Raw genomic sequence first — 24,942 nt, forward strand, 5'->3', positions numbered from 1 at the left:
GTTTTTTAAAAAAGCTTTAAAAAATCTGGCTTTCTGGCTTCTTTTTTGGGGGGTGGGGTGGGGGGACCGCACTGCACAGCTTGTGGGATCTTAGTTCCCCGACCAGGGACTGAACCCACATCCTCCGCAGTGAAAGTGTGGAGTCCTAACCACTGGACCGCCAAGGGACTTCCCTGGCTTCTCTTGAAAATCGGGCAAACCTGGCCTGCATGCCCCTGCCCACCGCCCACCCAGGGGCTAGGCAGTGGCGGCCCCTTTACCTGGAATCGCGCTCTCCACTGGCAGTGTCTTCACTGCTTCCAGCTGTCACTCCTAGGCTGCTTTACTCATTCATGATGCATGAACTGCCCCCATTTGCAGGGATGTGAGTATGGTTAGCATAAAGCGGTTCCTCAAGTATCAATCCCCGATCATCCCTGAGCATTAAACCTGGGAATCACCAGACCCAGAGCAAGGGAAATGCTCAGAGGTGCAGTTCCGCCACATGGTTCTGACCAGGAACGAGGAGCCGCCACCTGGGGCAGTCACTTCCAGCTGCTACCCGATTCCAATTCCCCTTCTTTCTCACTGAGTCCCCATTTTCTCTGGATCAGCCACGTGCCTAGCTACACACTCAATTTCCCAAACTCTCTGGCAGCTACAGTGTTCATGTGATGATTCTGACCAACAATATGTAAACAGAAATCTAGGGATTTCCCTGGTGGTCCAGTGGTTAAGACTTCGCCTTCCAATGCAGGGGGTGCAGGTCGGATCCCTGGTCGGGGAGCTAAGATGCCTTGCGGCCAAAAAAAACCCCCCTAAAACATAAAACAGAAGCAGTATTGCAACAAATTCAATAAAGACTTAAAAAAAAAGAAAAAAGAAATCTACTAGAAGGTCTTCTGGAAACAGAGGTCAAGAGGGTGGGGCAGAAAGGAGTAAGGAGCCGGGTCACCACAGCATCACAGAGCTGCTGAACTAACCCTAGAATGCCTGTCTCCAGACTACTTATTAGGTGGAAAAAAAAATTTTTTTTTAAATTTATTTATTTGGCTGTGCCGGGTCTTAGTTGTGGCATGCAGGATATTTAGCTGCAGCATGGATGTGGGATCTAGTTCCCTGACCGGGGATCGAAACTGGGATCCCTGCATTGGGAGCGCAGAGTCTTAACCACTGGACCATCAGGGAAGTCCCTAGGTGGAAACATTAAATGCCTATTTCACAAGGCGCTGTTTGCCAGATTTCGGTTTCGTGCAGTTGAACACAATCCTAACTGAAATAGTAGCAGGATAAAAAAGGAGAGTGGGACTGGGGGGAGGGGGTTGGTGACAGCACTGTAAAGGACCTCGGTGATCACCAAGAACAGTGTGTGACCATCGTGGCTCGAATAAAATGCTCTACAAAAATTGGCGATTATCTAAATAACAAGGATCACAGATGCTGATTCTTCATGCTCCACAGAATTGAAAAGCCTGGAAGTAGAGGAGGCAGGGGCAGGTGAGTGGTGAGAGACCCTCAACCAGGCCTGTGGCTGAAGGGGCTACAGGAGGCTTCTGAGGAGCAGCGTCACGAGGATGAGCAGCACGGTGACAGAGGGGCCAGATCATGGGACACCCAGGAGCCAGAAGCACAGTGGTGGCACTGACCTCAGGAGTAAGCGGATGAGGCTGACTAGAACAAACTGCTTGGGGATCCGTGTAGCCTGGGTGTCAGTGGACACGGGGAAATCACACAGGCTGTGTGATGAGAGCCAGGGAGAGAGGGGTGTGAGGACTGCAGGCACACCAGGCAGGTGGAAACAGAGGAGGAAAAACAACACTTCCCTGTACAGATACTCGACAAAATATTTTCTCACATATTCCCTCATATCTTCTGACGCTCTGAGTGACCCTGGGAGATGGGACAGAGGTCACTGTTGGGACTGAATCCTGGAGGGAGGGGCAGGAGCTGACTGAGTTCCTACTGCATGGCAGGCTCGGCCCAATCCTCACAAGTCCCCACAAGACCAGCCCCGTGGTCTCCCCTGGGCAGATGAGGAAAGTGACAAAAAGCCCAGGCCCGCCTGGCCTGACAGGCGTCTCTCAGAGAACACGCTAGAGGATGCAGCAGAGGACCACGGGGTGCAAACACCGCGGGGCCCGAGCCCAGCCCGGCCTCTGAGGAGCTGTGTGCACGGGGCCACCTTACACACCTGACGCTCCTGAGCCTCAGCTTCCCTTCCACATATCAGCTGGTAGAACGTTCTTTCACCATGACCAGAGGAACTCTTCTCAGTTTCTGGGGTGCAAGCGGTGGCCTCTTGAAATCAGATGGGATTCTGGGCTCTGGCTAGAGCTTTGGATTTGGGGCCAGGGTCTCTGGATTCCAGGTGGATGTTCCTTCCCAGCCCAGAGCTGTCCCTTCTGTTTGTGACCTCTTAAGGACAGCAGCTGCAGGGGGAAGGAAGCTGCAGTCTGGTTGCTCTAAAACCCACACACATCCCTTGGGCTGTTGCTTATTTGGATGCAACCCCATGCTGGGGCCCATCCCTGCAATTTGCCGGAAGCCATCCATTTTCACACAGCCCTGGGTGCTCCGTCTACAGCTGAGGTCTGCCCATCTCCCCAGTGCCTGCCCCCACCGCTGGTCTCAGCTTGCCCAGCCAGGAGCCGCTTTATTCCCTAGGCCCTCCCCCACCTCACCTGGGCGGCCTACAGGCTGGGTTTTCACAGGTAGCTGCCACCACAGCCTCCACTCTCCCTGCAGTGCACCCTGTTCCCTTCTTCCTTCCTTCAGTCCTGGCACTAAAAATAGCACCTGGCACTAGGTTTAACCTTTATGTGGCTGAGAAACCTTGGTTTTTGCTATTGCCACCCCCCAGCACTGTGCCAGTGCCAGAAACCCTCTGACTGTGTCACAGCTTTGCCCCACTTAAGAGGCTGGTGCTGTCCTCAGGACAAGGGTCCTGTAGCCAGAATGAGAGGGGTGCTGCTCTGCGGCCCTTGCACAGAAAATGGAGTCGCTACCAAAAGAAATTCTTACAAAACCAAATACCTGGGCTACTCTGATTCTGGCATTCACACACGTGTTGTGTGTATACATGCTCACAAAAGCCTGCCAAGCAAGCATCCCACCCTCTTTCCCCTTCTAGGAGCTAAAGTTGGGCAAGGGGCACGACTCTATCCATTTCCCACTGGGCAGGTAGATTTCACAGGCAGAGGTAGTTAGGAGCTTAACCCAGATGACCCAGAGCTCCAGAGAGGCCTGGTCTGGGGCTCGAGCGACCAAGCCACCTGGGGCCCTAATCCTTCCACCAAGTCCAGTCATCCTTGGGAAACAGAGCTTCCCTGACACCCAGCAGCAGGCTGTATGCTCTGAGTGGGCTTACTCTGTGTCAGGCCCCATTCAGCTGTGATGCATCCTGTCAGGCCTCTCCCTGCACCACAGCCTAAGGTGGGTCACAGCTCCAAGCCTCGTGTCCACCACCTCCATCACAATGGTACCAGCTTCCAATTCTCCAAGGGTTTATAATACACCAAACTGTGTGTATACTGACACATCTAATCCTCACAATAGCCCTAAGAGTCGGGTGCTATTATTATCTCCATTTAACTGATGAGGAAACTGTGGCACAGAGAGGGAAAGTAATTGAGTCAAGGTCACACAGTAACTGGAGGAGCAGGATTTGAGTCCAGGCAGGTTGGCTCAAGTCTTAATCACTATGCTGTGCCTTGCATGTGGTGCTGGGCAAGACTGGACCAGAAGCTGGTAAGTCCTTGCCCTGTTGGATCTGGAAGCTGCTCTTAGTCTCAGTCTGGAGCCATCATCCCTGAATCCTTTGTCTAGATGCCAAGAACTTCTTCTGTCAAGAACACCCTGGTTAAAGCCCTTCTGAATACTCCCTGCCAGAAAATGACTGCTGTGTGCTAAAGACAGCCATAAGCTCTGGTCCCCGGCTCCCTCCCCAGCTCTTCCCACTCGCCTCACGTGCAGCATCACTCTCTGAACAGAGGCTCGCACCAGCCTCAGCTGGAATGCCATCCCCGCCACTAGCTAAGGCCTACTTTCCTTCCAGACCTGCCTGCACCTCCTCCTTTAGGAAGCTCCCCTTGACTAGTCCTATTCTGTTCCTTCCTACTGCAACCCTGATTCAGGCTCTCCAGATCTGCTGTTACCACATCAAACTGCAACGTCTGTTAGCTGGTCTGTTCTCACCATGTTACCAGTTCCCCACACAATGCTCTCTATCTATCTTGCAGAGGTAGGTCCCCAGCACCTTGCACGGTGCCAGGCATTTAATGGGTGCTCAACGTACACTCTTTGAATGAATAAACAGACTAAAAACATTAACCTGAGCCACACTGTGTCCAGTTGTAACAGTTGCCACTATATGAGTTTTCACCTATTACTGCCCTTGAGATGCAGCGAGTACCCCGCAGAAGTTCATTCCACAGGCTTCTGTGTCAGGCCTGGGTTCAAACCCCGGCTCTGCTCCCCCTCTCTGTGACTTGGGGGAGACACTAACCCTTCAGTTTCTTAGCCATAAAGCTGGCCTACTACCACCTAACCTGAGCGGGCCGTCATGCGGATGAGATAACCACACCGCAAATGCTTAACAGTGCTGGGTGTAAACACCTAACAAATGGGGCTGTGGCTACTGCTACTGTCATCACTCCTGGGGCTTGCCTTAGGGGATGACACGGAGCAAGTGACATTCCAGGTCTATTCCAGGGACCTAAACCCAGAATTTCCCAATTCCCTGCCTTACAATCAACGGTGAGAAGGGAGAGCTGACAGGGCGCCCTGCTCTGGGTTTGCGCTTCTTTCAGAGAGATGGGCCCGGACCCTTCTCCACGTCTGCCCCTTCCCCCGCCCCTTGGGACGACCTAGTAGCTGCATTTCCTCCTTCCCTCACTGCAGGGGGGTGAGGAGCAGCAGCCTCTGGTTACAGGGCGGAAGAGTGCTCAGGATCAGAGAGGCCATGGGAGTGGGGCCTGGCCAACGCACTCCCAAGCTTCCCTATCAGTCATTAACCCAGTACTGACCCAGTGCCCTGGGTTTCCAGACCAGCAGCTCCACGGTGCTCTCTGCTCCCATTTGTCAATCTCGGTCACCCTACTCCCCTCAGGGCACGTGAGAGGCCTGTGTGGCCTTGGAATGGATTCACCCCAGCAGGTCCCCTGAGGCCAACACCCCAGGAGTAGTCTGGGAGCTGGTTTTTTTTGTTTTGTTTTGTTTTTTTTTTTTTTTGCGGTACGCAGGGCTCTCACTGTTGTGGCCTCTCTCGTTGCGGAGCACAGGCTCCGGATGCGCAGGCTCAGTGGCCATGGCTCACGGGCCCAGCCGCTCTGGGGCATGCGGGATCCTCCCGGACCGGGGCACGAACCCGCATCCCCTGCATCGGCAGGCGGACTCTCAACCACTGCGCCACCAGGGAAGCCCTGGGAGCTGGTTTTGTGCAGAGAGTATGGGAACCAGAGGAAAGTCTGCCAGGCCCTTCCCTCACCCCCCATTCTAGAATTCTTCCAGTTCCACCAAGAGCCAGCCTGTCAGCCCTGTGGAGTGGAGCTAAGCTACAATAAAAGGAGAAGCCGGCCTCCTTTTATTGTACCTGAGAACGTGCCCTGAGAAGAGATCATAGTGGGCAGGAGGGCTCCTCAGCTGGGACCAGCGAGGGGCCTGACGGGTGGCCGGCTTCCGGCCACTCACCCCCATGCAGGTCAATGTGCCGAGCTGCCACGGACTGTCAGCAGTGGAGGACTGAGGAGATACTAAAAGTCGTCTTCACAGACAACAGAACCACAGCGATGTCAAAACATGCACATGATGCACAGGAACAAAACCGGAAAGACATGACCCAAATTGCTAATGGGGCTTCCCTCTGAGGGGTGATTCTTATTTTCTTAACTATATTTTTCCGTGTTCTTCAAATTCTTTACAATGAGCATGGGACGCTTTCATGATGGGGGGAAGAGAGGGAGATACATTTAAGTGTTTCGAAGAAAGAAAACTGAATAATACACTGAAAGATACTGAGGAGGTGAAAGAAGGGCCTGCCCAGAGGCGAGCCAGGCGTCTTCTTGGCAGCCTGAGAGCTGAGGACCCTCCCTGCTCAGAGAAGGCTTTGGAGGTAAGGGCAGGGGTGCCAACGGGCAGAGGGCCACAGCTGGGGACCTTTCCAGAACCTTCTCACCCGAGGACCTCAGGAGCTACAGCTGCTGATGCCGCCAGTGCCCTCCGCTCTTCCTCTGGTGCCGGCTGCTGCCAGCAGTTTTCATTCACTCAGTTAACAAATATTTGTTAAGCACTCACCTTCATATGCCCAACACAAACACCTAACTGTGAACGATGCCCAGGGCGCCGAAAGACCAACACCGCCACGTGAGCCTAGTGTGGCTGGTCGGGGAGGGGGTCCCGAGGACGTGGTCCCTGACTAAGAGGCAGGCAGGTGGGGGGACAGAGACCCCAAGAAGGGAGGAGGATGGCACAGAACCTCTGAGGGGTAGAAAGAAGGGCCGCGCGGCTGGCGTGCCGAGAGCACGGGGCGGCTGGGCTGGCTGAGGCTGGAGATCACCTGGGGCCTCGAAGGGCAAGTGAGGGATGTGGCTGTTTATCCGAAGGGCAGCGGAGAGCCTAGGAGGGCTATGAAGAGGATGGGCAGGGTGAGAGCAGCATTTGGAAATGAACTGGAGATGATTTCAGCTGGATTCCGAGAGGCCAGGGTGACAGCAAACCCAGCTGGGGTGTTGGTGGGAGCGAGAAGGCCACCTCCCAGAGCCCTGGAAGGCTGGGCTGGGTGCAGGAAGCAGCCGCCCGTTCCATTCCCGGGAGGATCCGGGCTGAGCAGCCGAGGCATGGGGCCCTTACACAGATTTGAGTGCGTCTCCTGTCACCTCACTGGCGTCCTCACTGAGGAGAGCGTCAGGGCAGGATTAGATACTCCAAGATCCCTTCCTGCTCTGACTGGCCTGGGCTCCAGCCTCCCAGCACTGTTCTGGTCTTAGGGATTCCTGGCTGCGACACACACACGTCTGGGGAGCAAATGTGGCACCTGGCACTGCTTGGCAGGAGGCCAACTAACACAAACAGCCCCCACATTCCTGGGCCCAACAACTCCATCCAAGTCCCCCGAACTTCTGACACCCAGCTCTCGCCGCCAGCACACCAGCCTGTGCCTCAGTGGCCCTGCTGTGTGGGGGTGTGTGGTTACGGGGCGTGCACTGGACACCGCTACTCATACCCCTTTCTTTTTAAGCAGAACTGAGACTTGGACATGGGCCAGCCCTTTAAAGTTCACAAGGCACCTTCATGTATGTGACCTCGCTTAGTGTGTTGAGCACCTACACTGGACTATTTCATCCTGACACTCCAGTGAGCCTGAGGGAAGCTCTAACTCCTGCAGCCATATGAACAAACTGGGTGAGGGGACAGAGGCTGGTGGCAAGGTGAGGGGTGGCGCACCGAGGGGCGGCCAGGCCTAGTGAGGGGGAACAGAACTTGGATCGGCCCAACTCTAATTGGAGGGGAGGAAGGCAGAAATGGGCGTCAGCAGGGCAGAGTGACTTCTGAACATCCCTGAAGGGAGAGGAGACACAGAAGAGCCCTACAGCTAAGTTCTGTCCAGGAGAAACTGTGACTTCCAAATTTAAGCTTCACCTAAAAGTGATCATGTCCTTTGACCTTGTAATTCCTCTCACAGGAAACTGTACCAGGCTGTTCGATGCAATGTCATTTACAATAATGAAACCAATTTTTATAACAACAAAAAAATATTCTTAATAATGAAAAAAACCCAGAAATGACTCAATGCCCAATAATAAACGAATGGATAATGAATTAGGGCACCCCCAGAAAATGGAGTATTATCCAGCCATTAAAATCATGTTTCCATAGAATATTTAATAACTTGTTAAGTGAAAAATAGCAGAATACAAAACTACAGAGACAGCATAGTTCCCATAAAAATGACTAGAGAGGGACTTCCCTGGTAGTGCAGTGGTCAAGAGTCGCCTGCCAATGCAGGGGACATGGGTTCAAGCCCTTCCTGGTCTGGGAAGATCCCACACGCCATGGAGCAACTAAGCCCGTGCGCCACAACTACTGAGCCTGTGCTCTAGAGCCCGCGAGCCACAACTACTGAGCCCACGTGCCACAACTACTGAAGCCCGTGTGCCTAGAGCCCGTACTCTGCAACAAGAGAAGCCACCACAATAAGAAGCCCGTGCACTGCAACGAAGAGCAGCCCCTGCTTGCCGCAACTAGAGAAAAGCCCACACATAGCAACAAAGACCCAACACAGCCAAAAAAAAAAAAAAAGGCTAGAGAAAGAGTGAAGTTTCCTTGTACGAATAGGGTGGTAGGTGATTTATTATTTTTATGTTGCTCTACTTTTAAAACTTTCTGTACTGAACATGTATTATAGTCATGTTACTTGACTCACCAAAGCATGGGATACATTGCTGGATCCTTTCTCCTTTACGTCTTTTCTTCACTTGGCTCCCAGGTTTTCCTCTGACCTCAATGGCTGCTCCTTATCAATCTCTTTTGCTGGTGCCAGTCAGCAATTTTCTTCCCAATCTCTAAAGGTCTCTTTCATTCTCCATCTACGTTCCCTCCCTGCATGATCCTATGCTGGCTCATGGCTCTCAACACCTTCAATATGCTCATGACTCCCCTATTTATTTCTCCATTCCCAGCTTCTCTGAGATCTCCACATGGATGCCCACTGATGTCACAAGCCTAACACATCCAAAACCAAGCCCTTGACATTTCCCCTAAAGTCTTTCTCATCTCAGTAAGTGGCAACTCCAACCTTCTAGATGATCAGGCCAAAATGTAAGAGTCAGCAAACCTGGTTGCCTCTGCTTTTAATAAACACCCAGGATCTAATCACCTCCACTGCTAGGATCCTGGTCCAAGTCAACATCATCTCTTGCCTGGATTATCGCAACAGCCTCCTAACTGGCTTCTCTGCTTCTGGCTTCACCCCACTACTCTCCACGCAACAGTAAGACCGATCCCTTTAAGTGAGATTCTGTTCCTCCTCTGATCACATCCCTCCAGGCGCTTCCTGCCCATCTTTACACTGGCTTGGAGGTCTTCCAGAACTGGTGCCCCTGCCTGCTACCTCCCTCCCAGGATACTAGGCACCAGGCACACGGCCTCCTTTCTGGTCCTGAAAGCAACAGGCATAGCCTGCCTCAGGGCTTTTGCAGCTGTCCCCTCCAGCTGAAAATGTTGTTTCACCATGGCTTGCTGCCTCACCTCTCAGGGCTTTGCTCAAATGTGACAGTCAACCTGACCACCTGATTTGAAATCACCCCAGCCCACCCTTGGGTACTTCTATTTCTCTTCCCTCCTTCAATTTTCTCTGTAGCTCTTACCACTATCTGGAGAGGGAGAGGGAGAGGGAGAGGGAGAGGGAGAGGGAGAGAGAGAGAGAGAGAGAAAGACAGAGAGAGAGAGAGAGAGAGAGAGAGAGAGAGAGAGAGAGAGAGAGAGAGAGAGAGAGAATGCGCATGCGCATATACACAAATATTTATATACACACACACATACATGTATGCATGTACCTATACATATGTGTGTGTACTTTTTTACTCATTTGTTAACTGCTTGTCTCTCCCCAAAAGAATATAACTCTACGAGCCAGAGATTTTTCGTCTGTTACAATCACACTGATCCTCAAATGTTAGAGAGAGGTGACTGGCAGGCAGTAATTGTCCCACAAATCTTGCTGAATAAATGGATAACTTCTTACAGCTGGAAAAAAGCTTTTCGTTCCCAGCCCAGCCTGAAGTAGCCCCGTGGATATCATTTGTCCTCAGGCTTCAGTTTTCACGGGGTATTTGAGCCTGGTCTCCAGACCATTCCAGTCAAAAGAGGAGCTTATCAGGATTACGATCAATTGGTACAAATGGGTGGAGGGGAAAACACAGAGTCCAGAAGCAGCTGGCTGAGGAGGCCTCGGGCAGCTCTTTTGCTAATCTGCCAGGTGACCTTGGGGGAGATGGTTCATTCTTCTTGGCTCCATTGTCCCCATTAGGAAGGAGTGTTGGGCGTGTCAACACACTGTGACTCTAAAATCCTCGCACAGGGTAGACCTAGAGAGCACAACCCAATGGAAGGAGGCCCAGGCCATTCAGAGGCCTCAGCTCCTCTCAGGGCAGGGGTAGGGAGGTAGTTAACAAATCCTCAGGAGCCTTTAAAGTGTTTACACTCCAGTCCAGGAGGAAGATAAAACCAGTACCTGCAACCACCTTGGGGAAGGCTGCACACAAACAGGGGAAGGGGAGGAGGGCGGCTGAGTCCTTGGGGAGGAAATGGTCTCTTGCTGGAGGCCTCAGGGAAGGGTCAAGGCCAAGGAGAGCTGGGTTATCTAGAAATGATCTTAATAGTAAAATATGCTCATTAGAGAAAACACTTAAGGGTTCAGAGAAGAAAATAAAGTCAAGGAATGGGCAGATGACTTTTGTTTACACAGGCTGAGGGGCAGGGTGTTCTAGGTAGGGGGAATGCAGGCTCCTACGCCCAGGAGATGGGGGTGGAGAGAGACACAGCAGAGCGGGGTGGTGGGGACCAGAAAAGGCTGGGAAAGCCAGGATGCAGGCCAGGAGTTGGCCTGCCTTCAGGGTGGGAGCTCTCAACCACTCCAGGGTCTTGCTTCTCACTTCCATTCCTGAAGCCCTCTAATGCTACAGTCTCCCGTATCCTGGTGAGTGGGCCCTCCGTCAAACTAATTTCCATTCCTGGTCCTGTCCTGTCTGATCTCTGGTCACCAAGTCTCAGCCTGCACCTTCCTCCTCCCCAAAGCCATCTTCTCCAGATGAAGCAAAGCCTCTCCTTACTGCAGCTGGGTCATTGGAAGGTTTCTCAACCCCTCCCCCTCCTTGGTTTATCATGCTCTCTCCATGTGCAGCTCCTGAAACCCCCAATAATCAAGGTGATGAAGTCAAGTGCTGGAAGGGCAACACTTTAAATCTCAGGAGTACATTTTCCTTCTCTCTTTTCTCCTAAATCAGTGAGGGGCCAAAGTGTCATGAGACACTTTCCTCTAGGAGTTTATTAACCTTTGGATAAGGCAATTCAACAAATGATAGCAACTGCCCAGGTCCTGCTGAAATCCAGACCCCAGCATGACTCCTCTCTATCTGGAGGTGAGAAGGTAGTGGGACACAGTGGAGAGGGCACTGGTGCTGGACTATATGACAAGTATACTCCCAGCTCTGTCTTTACTATGCTGTGTACCTCTGGGCAACCTTCTAACCTCTCTGTGGCTCAGTTATCCCATCTGTGAGATGGAACTAATATCCACATGCCTTCCGAATGGAAGCAGCCAAACTCAGAGGAGACATTAAATATGAAAAACATTTGTACTATACAAGTTATATGCCAAAATGTTAATGATAGTTATCCCTTACGGGTAATTTTGATTTCTTCTCTTATTGCTTATCTGGTTTTTCTATAATGAATATGTGCTGTGTTTAGTAAGCAAAATAAAACAAAAAAAAAGTTTTAAAAGCATGATACAAATATGAGATACCGTTATTTTAGAGAGTACCAAGATGAAACAGGAAAGCTGAGGGAGTCTACCTCAAGACACAACATTCTGGCACATGCATGTCATGGGATCCTCTGCCGACCCTGCAGGTGGCACAGATGTGGTGCCACAGCAGGACGGCCGGAACACACAGCTGGGAGGAAACAGCGAGTAGTCAAACTGCATGTCTGCCTCACGCCCATTTTATGGGACTGCAACACAGAGCTGACAGACGCCTGCCCAACAACATAAACAACCGTGGAGGGTTTAGAATGGGAAGGAGGAGTGTGATGGTGGGGAGATCAATAGTCTTTACACGATTGTAGTTGTTTTTAAAACAAGTATCAATGTCTTCTGTAATGAAGCTGAGTAGAAAAGCCAGGAGTCTCCTTCAAAAACGCCTTGCTTTCTCCCTAACACAAGCTCTGGGCCTCGCTTGAGAGAAATCAGCTCAGGAACTAAGGGTGAGTACTGACAGCAGGAAGCGAAGCGAAGCAAAGCGAAGCTCAGCCGTGGTGGATTCAAAGGCATTTTCAGTACTTGCTTTCTGTTCTCCCTTTCCGTTTCGAGTGCACACCTGTCTGCTTGCTTTCTAAGGTCCCAGATAAGGGCCTAGTTAACAAATATTTGGAAAGCATGACGTCTCCCGAAGAGGAAAGGGAGAACCAGAGGTGAGGGGGTGAAAGGACAAAAAACAAGAGTTATCAAATCTCAGGGAGCCCAGAACAGACTTTTTAAACATTGAAGCACCTTGGAGAGTCAGAATGTTGGCCCATGCCCTCACCTTCCAATCCTCATAATAGTCTGACAGCAGCTTCCGGATTTTACACCTGCATGACAGCTTGCAAGAGCTCTGAGGAAGAAAACTGGTCAAAAACCTGCAATCTCACTCCTTAGGACTCAGGAGCCAGGAGGAGGGGTGTGTGGGACGAGATGGAGAAACGCCAAGATTGAGTGATTTAGTAATGACACTTGGGGAATTCATTCAGGGAGCGGAAGGCCTCACACGTTCGGTCATGTCAGGTTCCCAGTAAGGGTTCCAGCCTCACCCGGCAGGAGGATAGAAGGGGCTCCCTCAAAAGAATCATGTAAAGCACCGCTGCTTTGAGCGTTACAACCAGCGGAGGTGCGGGATCTGTTCACACCGCTTTCCCTCCGGGCTTCACTCTCCAGGGGCCCCTCGGCCCCTGCCTGCCCGGCTGCCGGAGCCCTGGAGGTCCCTCCAAAAGGCAGGGCCCAAGGAGGCCATGAACCAGGGGCAGAAGGACTTCCCAGAACTCCCCGCAGGGCCCACACAGCACAGCCTGCTCTTTGTTGGGCTGCTTTGGCCCAGGTCCTGAATTCAGTCTCTTCCCTCTGGAGGCCTGTGGGGATGCACAATGTAGGGAGAAGCAGCTGGAACTCGGGGAGGCTGACTCTCCTGGACTCTCAGCTCTAACAGCAACAGGAAAACATGGCCTTGACAAACCGTGTCCGGATTCAGCTGGAGCCACTGTTTTCCTCAAAACAACTGCTCTGGGGAAGGACACCATGAAAGTGTGAGGACAGACGCTACTCACCGAGCACGCAGGTGCTACTTGCCTGGGGAGAGGTGCTCACCGGGAAGGTGACAAGCCGGGGGGCCGGCAGGGGCCGTCCTAGGGAACTCTGGAGCTGCTGCCCGGCCCTTCTCCCTGGCTGCCTGCTCCAGAACCTCCGCCCCTATCCTGAGGCGACCAGAGTAAGTACGTGGTGTCTCCCCACCCACAGTGACCTGCTTGGCAAGGCTCCGCGCACCTTTCCCCCATCAGTACTTCCTGCCCCCACCCCGGCACCCAGGCACCCAGGCAGGCTGAGGCACTGCCTTCCCCCATCCCTCTGGACCATCCTGGGGATTCACGGGCCAATGTGGGGATCCTGGGCAGCAACCCGAACATGGGCCAAGGCCAGTGACCTGAGGCCCACACCTCCCTCCCTGGACAGGCGGGGCTGGACCGGCACCAGCAGCTCACCTCTGTCACACCTGTGCGAAAGCGTTTATTCCAAGGGTGGCGGAGGAGTGCCCGACAGCCCGCTGACCTTCCTATGGAGCCGCCTGCCACGTGCGGAGAGCCCAGGTGGGACAGGCACCTCCTCTTCCCTCTTTCCCCACATCCTCCAGGTGCTGGTGTTCTTTTGCTTCTGAGCACTAGTAGCTGGTGCCACCCTAACAGTGACCAGCCACCCCAGACAAGGCGGACTGGGGTGAGGGCAAGGGCAGGGCTTTGTCCCAGCTAGAGCTGAGTCTGAACCCCAGCTCTGCCGCTCACTAGCTGAGTGACCTTGGGCAAACTGCTTCATTTCTCTGAGTGACGATTTGCTTATAAGTACAATCGCCCAGCCCAGAGAGATGACATAACTTGTCTACAGTCATGGGGAGAGATGGCTGTAGAGCTGGGTTCCCAGTGCCAGTTTCCGGGCTCTCAGGGGTTTTCTGACTACACCAAGATGTTTCTCAATAGCAGGTGCAACTGACAGAGAAACTGTCTCTTTTCCAACATGGCTGTCAGTTATTCCTAAAAGTCATTGAAAAGTTCCTTCCAAAGTTCTCTGCCTTAAAACAAAAGCAGCCTTCAGAGACACCAACCTAACAGGTGACTAAAGTCAGCATCACCTTTACAGGGGCAACTGGCATCATCATGCCTCCTTATGTGAAGTAACAGGAAGCACTCATCACCTCCGCGGGCTCCCATAAGAAACGTTAACCGAAACCCGATGACAAGGAAACCAGAGAACAAATATGGAATGTGGATGATCTATGACATAATGTTAAGCAAACGTAACACTGTTAGCGATTGGTGAACCTCAGTAAAGGAAATACGAAAGTTCATTGCGCTATTCTGTCAACTTTTCTGTAGCTGTAACCTTTTTTAAAATAAAAAATAGAGAGGAAAAAGGCTATTCTGCTTTCAGCTCATCGCATGGCTCTGAGCCAACGAAGACTCAGTTGTGTCATGTTCAATTCTCTCCCCAGTAAGAGTCCGGAATAGAAAAATCCAAGCTTCTCTGCATGTCGTTCAAGGCTTAGCACAACAGAGACCTCAGAGTTTTCCAAGCTCATCTTCCACAAACCTCTACAACCTGAATCATCTTCGTCAGCCAAAGCTGTTTATACGCTGCTTCCAGCCACTGGTTGGAAACCCATCTGTTCAGCCAGCAACTTTCAAGGAGCACCCTCCACGGACCAGGCACCCACCTTGGGTCAAGTGCTAAGGGGGTCCCAGAGACGCTGTGCTGTACGAGACACAGCAGCTGCCCTGGGGAGCTCACCAGCCAGGAAACCCTATGACGCTCAGCTTTCGTCAAGTCCTGCCTTGTGACATCTCTCGATTAGTATTTCTATGCAAGACTTCCTTCCCAACATTTCTTGGGAAATTTATGTATTACTGAATCCCAAAGCCTGAGAAACATCAATTGAGTATTTGGGAAAAGGTATTATAATCCTCTTGTGAGAATTAAAGCCTAGCAATCAGCCCTAGGGATGTTACTGGTTCACAGGAATCCACTGCTTCAAGTCAAATCAAGAGCAAGAAACTAACATGCAGAGTTGAAGGTTAAGGCTAACATCTTTGGGAACCAAGACAGGAGTGCATAGGAAAGAAGTGACAAGAATTTAATCAAGTCCTCCTTGAAGCCACTGCCATGTTGTAAGTGTGTATTCTTGGCCCGCTCTGTTGCTAACAGTCATTCTTGCAGATATGTATTAACATATTTATATACATAGTATATACAAATTCCCCCAGTGGTATTCTAAGAAAGAAGTTTGGAGGCAAAGTAAGTCCTTAAATTGGCAATTTTGACACGTGATTCTGTGTACTACTGTTAACGTTGTTAGGAGATCCATGAGTTAGGTTATTAAAATACTACCCAATAATGTTTACTGACATTTTCTAGCATTTGACTATTTGCTACAGAAGAAATACAAAGAAATGATGAGTATGTGGAATTCTAGGACACAAAATCAGAGACATCTAAGTGAATTAGTAAAAGCAGTCTTGATTAGAAAAAGCAATAGTTAAACCAAAACTGGGGCAAGCAAAGTGTTTTCATCACTAAAAAAGGAAATGAGTTTATACAAAATGTAGCATGTACCTCCATGCCCAACCTGAAGATACTTTTGGACACACCCTTAACCAGTCAACCAACATCAATGCAAAATGAAAGAAATTCTTCTACATTCGGAACACTTGTCTATATCATGAAAAATTTTTCTACATTATGACATTTCATGAAACAAAGATCAAGAATATCAGAAAGGGTAATTAATGCTTTGTGTATTTTATTTTATTTTGGCCTTGCCGTGTGGCTTCTGGGATCTTAGTTCCCCGACCAGGGATCGAACCCAGGCCCACAGCAGTGAAAGCGCCGAGTCTTAACCATTGGACTGCCAGGGAATTCCCATGCTTCGTGTATTTTTTTTTTTTTTTTTTGCGGTACGCGGGCCTCTCACTGTTGTGGCCTCTCCTGTTGCAGAGCACAGGCTCCGGACGCGCAGGCTCAGCGGCCGTGGCTCACGGGCCCAGACGCTCTGCGGCATGTGGGCGGCATGTGGGATCTTCCCGGACCGGGGCACGAACCTGTGTCCCCTGCATCGGTAGGCGGACTCTCAACCACTGCGCCACCAGGGAAGCCCCTTTGTGTATTTTAAAATTTCATTTTAGACCCACACAAATATGACCAACTGATTTTTGACAAAAGTGAACATCAATTCAATAGCGAGAACTCAACGAATGGTGATGAAACAACTGAAACAACTCAAATGCAAAAATTAAAAATAGAAAAACCTTGACCTATGTTTTATACCTTTTATAAAAATTAAGCTAAAAATGGATCATAAATCTAAATATAAATTAAAAGACCATAAACTTTTAGAAGCGAACACAGGAGAAAAACTTTGTGACCCTGGGTTAAGTTCTTAGATGTAACATCAAAAGCACAATTCATATTAGAACATTTTTTGATAAACTGGACTTCATCAAAATTAAAGACTTATGCTCTTCAAAAGACACCATTAAGAGAATGAAAAGTTAAGCCACCTTCTGGGGTGCTGGAAGTGTTTGCAGTTGGGTGATGATTCTGTGGAGTATATAAACGTAAGACTAAGACTAGTCTTAAGTAACTAGCCTTAGTTACTTAAGACTAATGCAGACTACACACTCTAACTGTGGGTATGTTATACCCCTGTTACAAAGCAAGCAAGAAGATAAATAAATGGCACATCCCCAGATTAAATAAATAAGTAAAATGCAACAGCAAGAAAGTGTGGAAAGGGCTATGGAGAATACAGAAACTTTAGGAGCACACTGCAGGAGGCTTATCTAAGGAAGTGATATAAGCTGAGATTTGAAGGATGAGGGGTGTTAAGGGAGTGAGATGTCCCAGGTGGGAAGAACAGCCTGTGCTGAGGCCCAGAGGCAGAGAGTGCCTGGGAGAGTGCCAGAAAGTTTTGGGTGAATAGCGTGTAGAGTTCTGAAGGGATGAGAGACGCGATTTCAGACACCCACCTTCTTTCACTGTGTTGTTTTAGAAGCCCACCCAGTGAGTCTCTGCCTTTCTCTGCTCTGATTCTACCCACCTCCTTGCCTCAGAGTTAAGTCCACCCTTAGAAACTAGGAAGTCAAGGCTGCCCATGTCCGGGCCCTTTATCTGTCCTTCAGAGAACTGAACGCCCCAGCGAAAGGGACAGCTCACCACTCCCAGATGGGCTCTGCGTTCTCGGCCGACTTGCCTGGCTCTCCTTGGCCTTCCCTGGGAGTGCCTTTCCCAACCTGCTGGTCAGGCTGAAAGAAGTGCCATAACCCCTACTCTAGAGTCATCCCTGCTTCTCCCAAGTTGTAAATAGTTCTTCCTCCGAAGTGGCCACCTCTTGTGTGGCTTCCATCACCCAGCTAGCTGTACCCTCGCCCTCTTCAAGGGCAGTCTCTGTCTTCCTCCTTTTGGCATCTCCCCTGTGGGACAGTTGTACATAGTCAGTTCCCAAATCAATCCTATAAACAATTTTTTTAATTGAATGAGGCTCTGGCTAGAGGGAGGGGGAAGGGTGCCACGGGGGATCATAGCAAAGGCTGCCTGGGAAAGTGTCAAGACTTTGGTGCTTCCAAATTCCCGACAGTTATTAACTTTCAGGATTCGGGAATGAGGAATAGAATTTCCTGGGAATTCCCCAAATTGTAAATTACTCTATAACTTTCGTAACACTTTATTTATGAGTTTTTAAAGAAGAATGAGAGATCATGATAAACTGAACTATTTTTCTGTGAAAAAGTTTCAGAGGTTTTACTATAAAAGAAAATAAAAATATATAATAGTAAATGCATGCATAATTTATTACTAGGAACAATATAATGTGACAGGATTACATATTTTATTAACATGTAAAAATTATCTCTACCTGATATAGATATTTGATAATAGAAAATGTTAATGAAGAAAACATTAACATAAAATGAAAAAAATAAAAATCATTTCATGATCTAAGGATAGTACCACAAATATTGAATATTTAAAAGTTATTCTTAAAGTGAAATTAAAATTTTTTATTTTTAAATTTCCAGACACTAAAATTTACCCTTTCTGGTGTGCAGTTCTGTGGGTTTTGGCAAACTCATAGTGATTAACCACTGCCATAATCCAGATAAAGAACTGTGCCATCACCCCCTAAAGAAACTGACATTCCCTTGTGCTACTCCTTTGTAGTAAACCTGCCCACATCATTTATCATTAACTCCTGGTCTGTTCTCTCTTCCTGTAGTTTTGCCTTTTCCAGGATGTCATACAAATGGAATCGTAAGTATATGGCCTTTTGCCCCTTCATTCTAACCCCAGCAAAAGTCCCCCAGAACCTGAGGATGTGGGAACAGTTGGCAGCTTAGTGGGAGTCTCTGGGATGGGAGCCATGTGTTTGAAGAGCCAAGTTCCAGGCCCATAGACAGTTAGAGACTGATGGCAGGAGTGCAGCCTGTTCCTGGACACGCCATGGCACTGCCAGGAGATACTGCTCCAGGAATGGGGTTGTCATTGGGAGGGATGTTTCTGACCAGGCACCTGGCATCAGCTACACTGTGCTGTCTCTGGCAGCTTGTAACAACGTGAACCTTTGCGAGTAGTAAAATCAGGAAGGGCCTTGGACAGCACAACCAACAGTCTGGGTTTGTTTTTATGGTAGCAGGGACGTTTTGAAGAGTCCTAACCCTGGAAGTAGATGTGACCAGATTTGTGGTCTGCCTGCAGACTGGGGAGGGGGCAAAGAATGGAAGCCGGGGGCCTCTGAGAGACTTTGGAGTAATTCAGATGAGAAAGGAAGAGGGTAGGTCAGGGAGGTGTTTGGCACTTGGATGACAGTACTTGGTTCATCTGGTACTTGGATTATTTGGATCTTGGGGGGACACTGGGGGGATGAGGGGATAGCTTCAAGGAGTCTAACTTCAAGAATGAGACCCCAACCCAGGATCCACCCAAACATAAGGCAGGAAGGCAACAGCAGAATCCACCACACTGTCACCTGGCTGCGGGAGTTTGTTGGTTGACCCGGAAGGTCCTGTGACTCCTCAAAGTCAAGGGTGAGGCTTCAGAATGGGCAGCCCTGGAGATGAGATGGGCAGACAGACAGGCCCCTGCAGACAGGTTGCTGCAGTCTTTCTCCCTATGTCCAGCACATGGTTGTTTCTGGCCCCAGGAAGCCCTGCCTTGTGCTGCATGGAGCCGGGAAGAGAGCAGCTCCTTGGAGGTCCTTGTCCTTCTGCTTTCTCCCTCTAGTTGCTTCTCCCAACCTTGGGTTTGCATAGTTGTCCAGAGGTGGGGAAGTCAGGCCACTCCCAGGCCTAGACCCATTTGGGCCACTTGGTAGGGTGGGTGGTATTGACCAAGTACTGTCAGCCCCCTGCCTCACCTGGCCAGGTCCGTGGTGTCCTTGAGGAAGCCCCTCCTTTAGGAAGCAACCAACCCCCACCCCGCCCAGTGGGGTCAGGTGAGTTGGCTGGGCTTCACTTCAGCTTCTCAGCCATAAAATGGGGCCACATCCCTGCCTGATAGGCTAGGGAGAGGGCATGACAATGAATGCTCAGGGTAAACTGTTGCGCACTATGCAGAGTATAACAACCACCAGTGAGAAGCTGCCTCTGGCTCTCCAAGACTCCCCACGACCTCCTCTTGCCCACCAATCTAAGAGGCCCTTTGCCTCCATCACACAGTGCAAGAGCACTGCCACCACTTTCTTGAAGCCCTCTCCTCTGGGCGCTCTGCCCTCTGCTGCTCGCTTTTACTTTACCCACCCCTGAAACCTCCCTTACACACACCCTTCCCTGGGTTTATCCTTGGCTGGCTTCCCTTCTCACGGCACAAACCACCCACTGGGGTTTTCGCACACTGTGACTGCATCTTCCATCTCTGTCCTGGGCTGCTCTCCTACTGACGGTCTCAACACCCCACGGAGGACTCGTAGGGCCTCCTAATGAATCCAAAATGCAATCGCTGATCTTTGTGCCGGGCCTCAGACATCCCTGACCCTTGTGCCTAGCAGAGTGCCTGGCAGGTGGCATGTGCTCAGTTTGTGTTTGCGGAGCTGATCACCACGTGCTTCTTTCCTCTCCTGCCACCTTCCACCTGCGACTCCTCCAGTGCTCCTTGTGCCATCAATGGGACACCATCTCCTAGTCACACAGGCTGAAACACCAGCACCATCGGGTCCCTCCTCACCACTGACTTTTCAACCATCCACTGTCCCCTTCCCCTGACTCTGCTGCTGTCCTGGCTCAGGCCCTGCCCACCTCTCACCTGGACCTGCCTCTAGACACTCTCTTGCTCCAGTCCAACCTCCCTACTCCTGCTGGTGACATTCCTAAGCCCAGACATGATCTGTCACACCCCTGCCTACAAAGCTCTGCAGCTCTCTTGTGCCCAAAGAATAAAATTCCAACTCCTTACATGCAGCATCCAAGGCCTCCCACATTCTGGCCCCAACCTGTCAGTCCAACCACAGTGGGAAAAAGCAGCGAAAATAACTGACATACACCAAGTGCTTCCCACGTGCCTCTTAATCCTTATAATAATCAGGACTACAATTTGACAGAGGAGGAAACCAAGGACAGGAGGGTTAAGTAACTTGCCCAGGGTCACAGTCCAAACTCATAAGGAGTGTCCTGGGTCAGAACTAACAACCTTTTAATCCTTCAGCCTTCCCTGAAAGATTAAATCTTAAAGGCTGGGATATGCCTTAAAAAAAAATCTCTGCAGCAAGCTCCACGATGCCGCCCTCACTTCCCAAAGGGCGAGGAGGGGAAGAGGAGAGAGGGCAGCAGGTGTTTCTGAGATTGAAATCAAAGACACTGCGGGTTCTATAAATTATTCCTAAAATTCCCTTTTAGTTCCAAGAAGGAATATCAATGTTTAATGGTACAGAAATTTTATAGTAAACAGAAGCTATATTTTCTTTACATACAATTAACTACAGCATCCTGAGATTCCTGATTAATCAATGTACATAAGATATTCATACCTATTTTACAGGAGAAGGATTTTACTACTCTCAAAGGTTCACGTTGTTACAAGCTGCCAGGGACAGCACAGTGTAGCTGATGCCAGGTGCCTGGTCAGAAACATCCCTCCCAATGACAACCCCATTCCTGAAGCAGTATCTCCTGGCAGTGCCACGGCGTGTCCAGGAACAGGCTGCACTCCTGCCATCAGTCTCTAACTGTCTATGGGCCTGGAACTTGGCTCTGCAAACACGTGGCTCCCATCCCAGAGACTCCCACTAAGCTGCCAACTGTTCCCACTTCCTCAGGTTCTGGGGGACTATTGCTGGCGTTAGTATGAAGGGGCAAAACCACAAAAACAACAATGATGATAACGATAAAAGGGAAAGAGCAGAGGAGAGGGCACAGGAGAACTGAACATCAGAGAAGAACACTGGTGTGATAAATTCCGGAGGCTGCTCGGGTGCCCACTGGCTGGTGGGTGAGGTGTGCTTCCTCATGCCTTCCTCCATTCTGCCCCACTTACCCTTACTCAGTACTGTATTTGTTTGCTTATCTATGTCTCCCCTCTGGAATGGGGACTCCTTGACTGGTCCTAATAACTAGCAGATGGGAGGTGCTAAATTAATGCTGAAATGGTGGCGGACCTTGCAAATTGTTTATACAATTATCTACTCTCTTCTTCTCCCTTAGTTACAAAATCCCAATTTTATTTCAGTTGGCAATGTGTCCATCTAAAAGACTTCTCAGCCTCCCTTGCAGCTATGGGAGGCAAATGAAGGGAAGTGGGAGCTATTAGGTGGGACCTCCAGCAAAGCTCCTTAAGGGGGAGACAGTTAGCATATGTCCTTTTAATCTTCTCCCCACATCTTCCTGGAAACTTGACATGATGGCTGGAGCTCCAGCAGCCATCTTAGACCATATGCAACCCCGGGGTTGGAAGCCATGCACTAAGAATGGCAAAGCAGAGACACCATACCTAGATTGTCTTCCTCAGGTTTCTTTTAAAAACCTAACAGAGAATAAACTTCTAGTGGTTTAAGCCACTGCTATTTCTGGTCTCTGCTTACTGGCTGCCAAATGTAACTCCTAATGAATTAATGAATAAACCAATTAAACTTGGTTTTCTTAAATTACTCACTGCTGACTTGCAGTTCAAAGGCCAGTCACCACCTCTAACCTCTGGTCCTTGTAATATAATGATAATTTTCCATTAATTATGGACATCAGGAAGATGGAAGGACAAAAGCAATACAAGGAAGAGGTAGTACAAGGTGGGGAAGTAGAGGATGAAGATGATGAGCGATGGCAGCAGGAGAGGAAGCGGGAAAATGAGGGGCAGACAAGAGAGGGGATGTGGGGGGAAGGCAGGGTAGGAAGAGAGGGCAAAGGGTGCTGGAGGAAAGGAAAGGGGAAGATAAGGGGCAGGTGTAAACCATGGAGAGATGATGGGGAAAGAAGGGAAAGGGAATGGAGTTCGAGTGTCCTCTGGCAACAGTCACTATTTAGAGAGCACTCACTGTGGGCTGGGCACAGTGCCATATTCTGTACCATTCTCTCTAATCCTCATCCTCCTGATGTAAGTATTATCATGCCCATTTTACAAATGAGGATGGGACTTCCCTGGTGGTCCCGTGGTTAAGAATCTGCCTTCCAATGCAGGGGATGTGGGTTCGATCCCTGGTCTGGGAACTAAGATCCCACTTGCCGCACAGCAATTAAGCCCACGCACCACAACTAAAGAGCCCACGTGCTGCAACTACAGAGCCCACACACTCTGGAGCCCTCACCACAACTAGAGAGAAGCCCGCGCGCTGCAAGGAAAGAGCCCCTGTGCTGCAAGTAAGACCCGACGCAGCCATAAATAAATAAATAAATAAATAATGAGGTGGGACTTCCCTGGTGGCGCGGTGGTTAAGAATCCGCCTGCCAATGCAGGGGACACGGACTTGAGCCCTGGTCTGGGAAGATGCCACATGCCATGGAGCAACTAAGCCTGTGCACCACAACTACTGAGCCTGTGCTCTAGAGCCTACAAGCCCCAACTACTGAGCCCGTGTGCCTAGGGTCCATGCTCCGCAACAAGAAAAACAACCGCAATGAGAAGCCCGTGCACCGCAACGAAGAGAAGCCCTAGCTCACCACAACTAAAGGAAGTCCGCGCACAGCAACGAAGACCCAATGCAGCCAAAAATAAATAAATAAATAAAAAATTGAGGTAACTGTGGTTCTGACATATTAAATAACCTCCCCTGAGTCACAAAAAATGGAAGAGGCAGAAGACTTATTTGAAGTAGCCTTGGGGCGGGGGGGACATCATCCTCCCTTCTCTCTTTATCCTGCTGCCTGGAATGTGGGTGTGATAGCTGGATCCATGGCAGCCATTTTGGACAATAAGAACAACAGCCATACCCTAAGAATGACAAAGCAGGGAAGTGGAAGGAACTTGGGTCCTTTACAACCTAGTGGAGCTTCCACAACTGCCTGAGACTAAAGATCACCTAAGTCACTTGGAGTCCCCATCCATAAATCCATCCATAACTGTTTCAGATCTCACTTTGCTCAATTTTCCTCTGATCTTCAATAGCAGATTCCAAAACCCACTCCCAGAGAGCCTGATTTAGCAATCACTCTTCTAGAAAAATGGCATCAGACTAGAAAAGGCAAAGAAATGATCCAAGAGCCCACAGGAAAAATCTTGATGCCTCAAAAGCAGCAAGCTGGTGATCTGCCCCTAGAAGACGAGACCTTGGAGATCAGCAAGTGACACTGTAAACCTGTCATTATTTAAAGACATGGAAGAGAGAAGGAGGTTTTTTTTCCCCCACTTATTTATTTTTTTAATATTTTTAAAAATAAATTTATTTATTTATTTATGGCTGTATTGGGTCTTCGTTGCTGCGCATGGGCTTTCTCTAGTTGTGGCGAGTGGGGCTACCCTTTGTTGTGGTGCGTGGGCTTCTCACTGCGGTGGCTTCCCTTGTTGGGAAACACAGGCTCTAGGTGCATGGGCTTCAGTAGTTGTGGCTTGCGGCTCTAGAGTGCACACTCAGTTGTGGTGCATGGGCTTAGTTGTTCTGCAGCATGTGGGATCTTCCCGGACCCGGGCTCGAACCCATGTCCCCTGCCTTGGCAGGGGGATTCTTAACCACTGCGCCATCAGAGAAGTCCAGGAGGGGTTCTTAAAGACACGCTTGGGGCCATCCTCAGTAACAAAAAAAGGTGGTCCTAACAATCTGGAACCAGTCTTTAACGGTGCTCACAAACCATCCAAGACAAAAATAAACCGATGGTCAAACCTCAGAAAAAGAAGAGCTCCTTTTGAGCAAAAGCACCAGGCTGTCAAAGGGGCACATCTGCACACAGCGGCATCACACGGAATTACTGTCTTGGGCAACAGGCTGCAGCTTCCTGTGCGCTAGGAATTCTCTCCAACTAGACGGCAAGCTCTCCTCTCTGAGGAGAGGGACTGTGGCATTACTATTTTGGTATCTTCAGCAGTAGCACCCGGCACAGTAGTGAACACCCAGAGTCGTCAGGAAAGAACTATTGGGAACCGTGTGTACTGGCCCAAGTTGTCCACCACCCCAGGCCCTGTGCCCACCTCTGAGTTGAAATGAGTCCTGAAATCCCAGCCAAGGGGACTGAAAGTCAGTGCTGTCATTGTTCACCACTCCCACCAGACTACTGTCTGACGGACACCCTCTGGGGATCTTCAGAGATCAACTTCCCTTCTCTTCTGAGACTATTCCTGTGATAGAATCCCAAGAGTCCAGAGAATTCAGGTAGAGCTGAGGAGGGATGGCACAGGCTGTTTAGCTCTGCCCAGGCCTATCCAATCTGCCTCTTTTGGCTGCTGAAATCTCAGTGGGGCAGAAACCTTAACTGCGCAGGCGTGGGCGTGGGGTGACACTTAGCTCTGAACAGCTGGCTACTGAACTTTCACACCCTGGT

The 24,942-nt window shown here is 50.0% G+C and overlaps 1 protein-coding gene across 5 annotated transcripts in view; it reads right to left on the reverse strand.

Moving 5' to 3' along the window:
• PPARD (peroxisome proliferator activated receptor delta) overlaps positions 1-24,942 on the reverse strand; it is a 76,150-nt gene that overhangs the window by 19,166 nt on the left and 32,042 nt on the right. The window contains exon 1 of one of the 5 annotated variants that reach the window (XM_019949797.3): positions 13,489-13,741. The exons of 2 other annotated variants lie outside the window; for them this stretch is intronic. The gene's annotated coding sequence lies outside the window, so the exon portion shown is untranslated. Of the gene's footprint in view, positions 1-13,056; positions 13,184-13,488; positions 13,742-24,942 lie in introns of those variants that run through there. 2 more of the 5 variants (XM_019949798.3, XM_073810831.1) reach the window with 2 other exon arrangements.

The sequence above is a fragment of the Tursiops truncatus genome, chromosome 10 (assembly GCF_011762595.2).
Source record: "Tursiops truncatus isolate mTurTru1 chromosome 10, mTurTru1.mat.Y, whole genome shotgun sequence".
In the NCBI taxonomy this organism is placed as follows: domain Eukaryota; kingdom Metazoa; phylum Chordata; class Mammalia; order Artiodactyla; family Delphinidae; genus Tursiops; species Tursiops truncatus.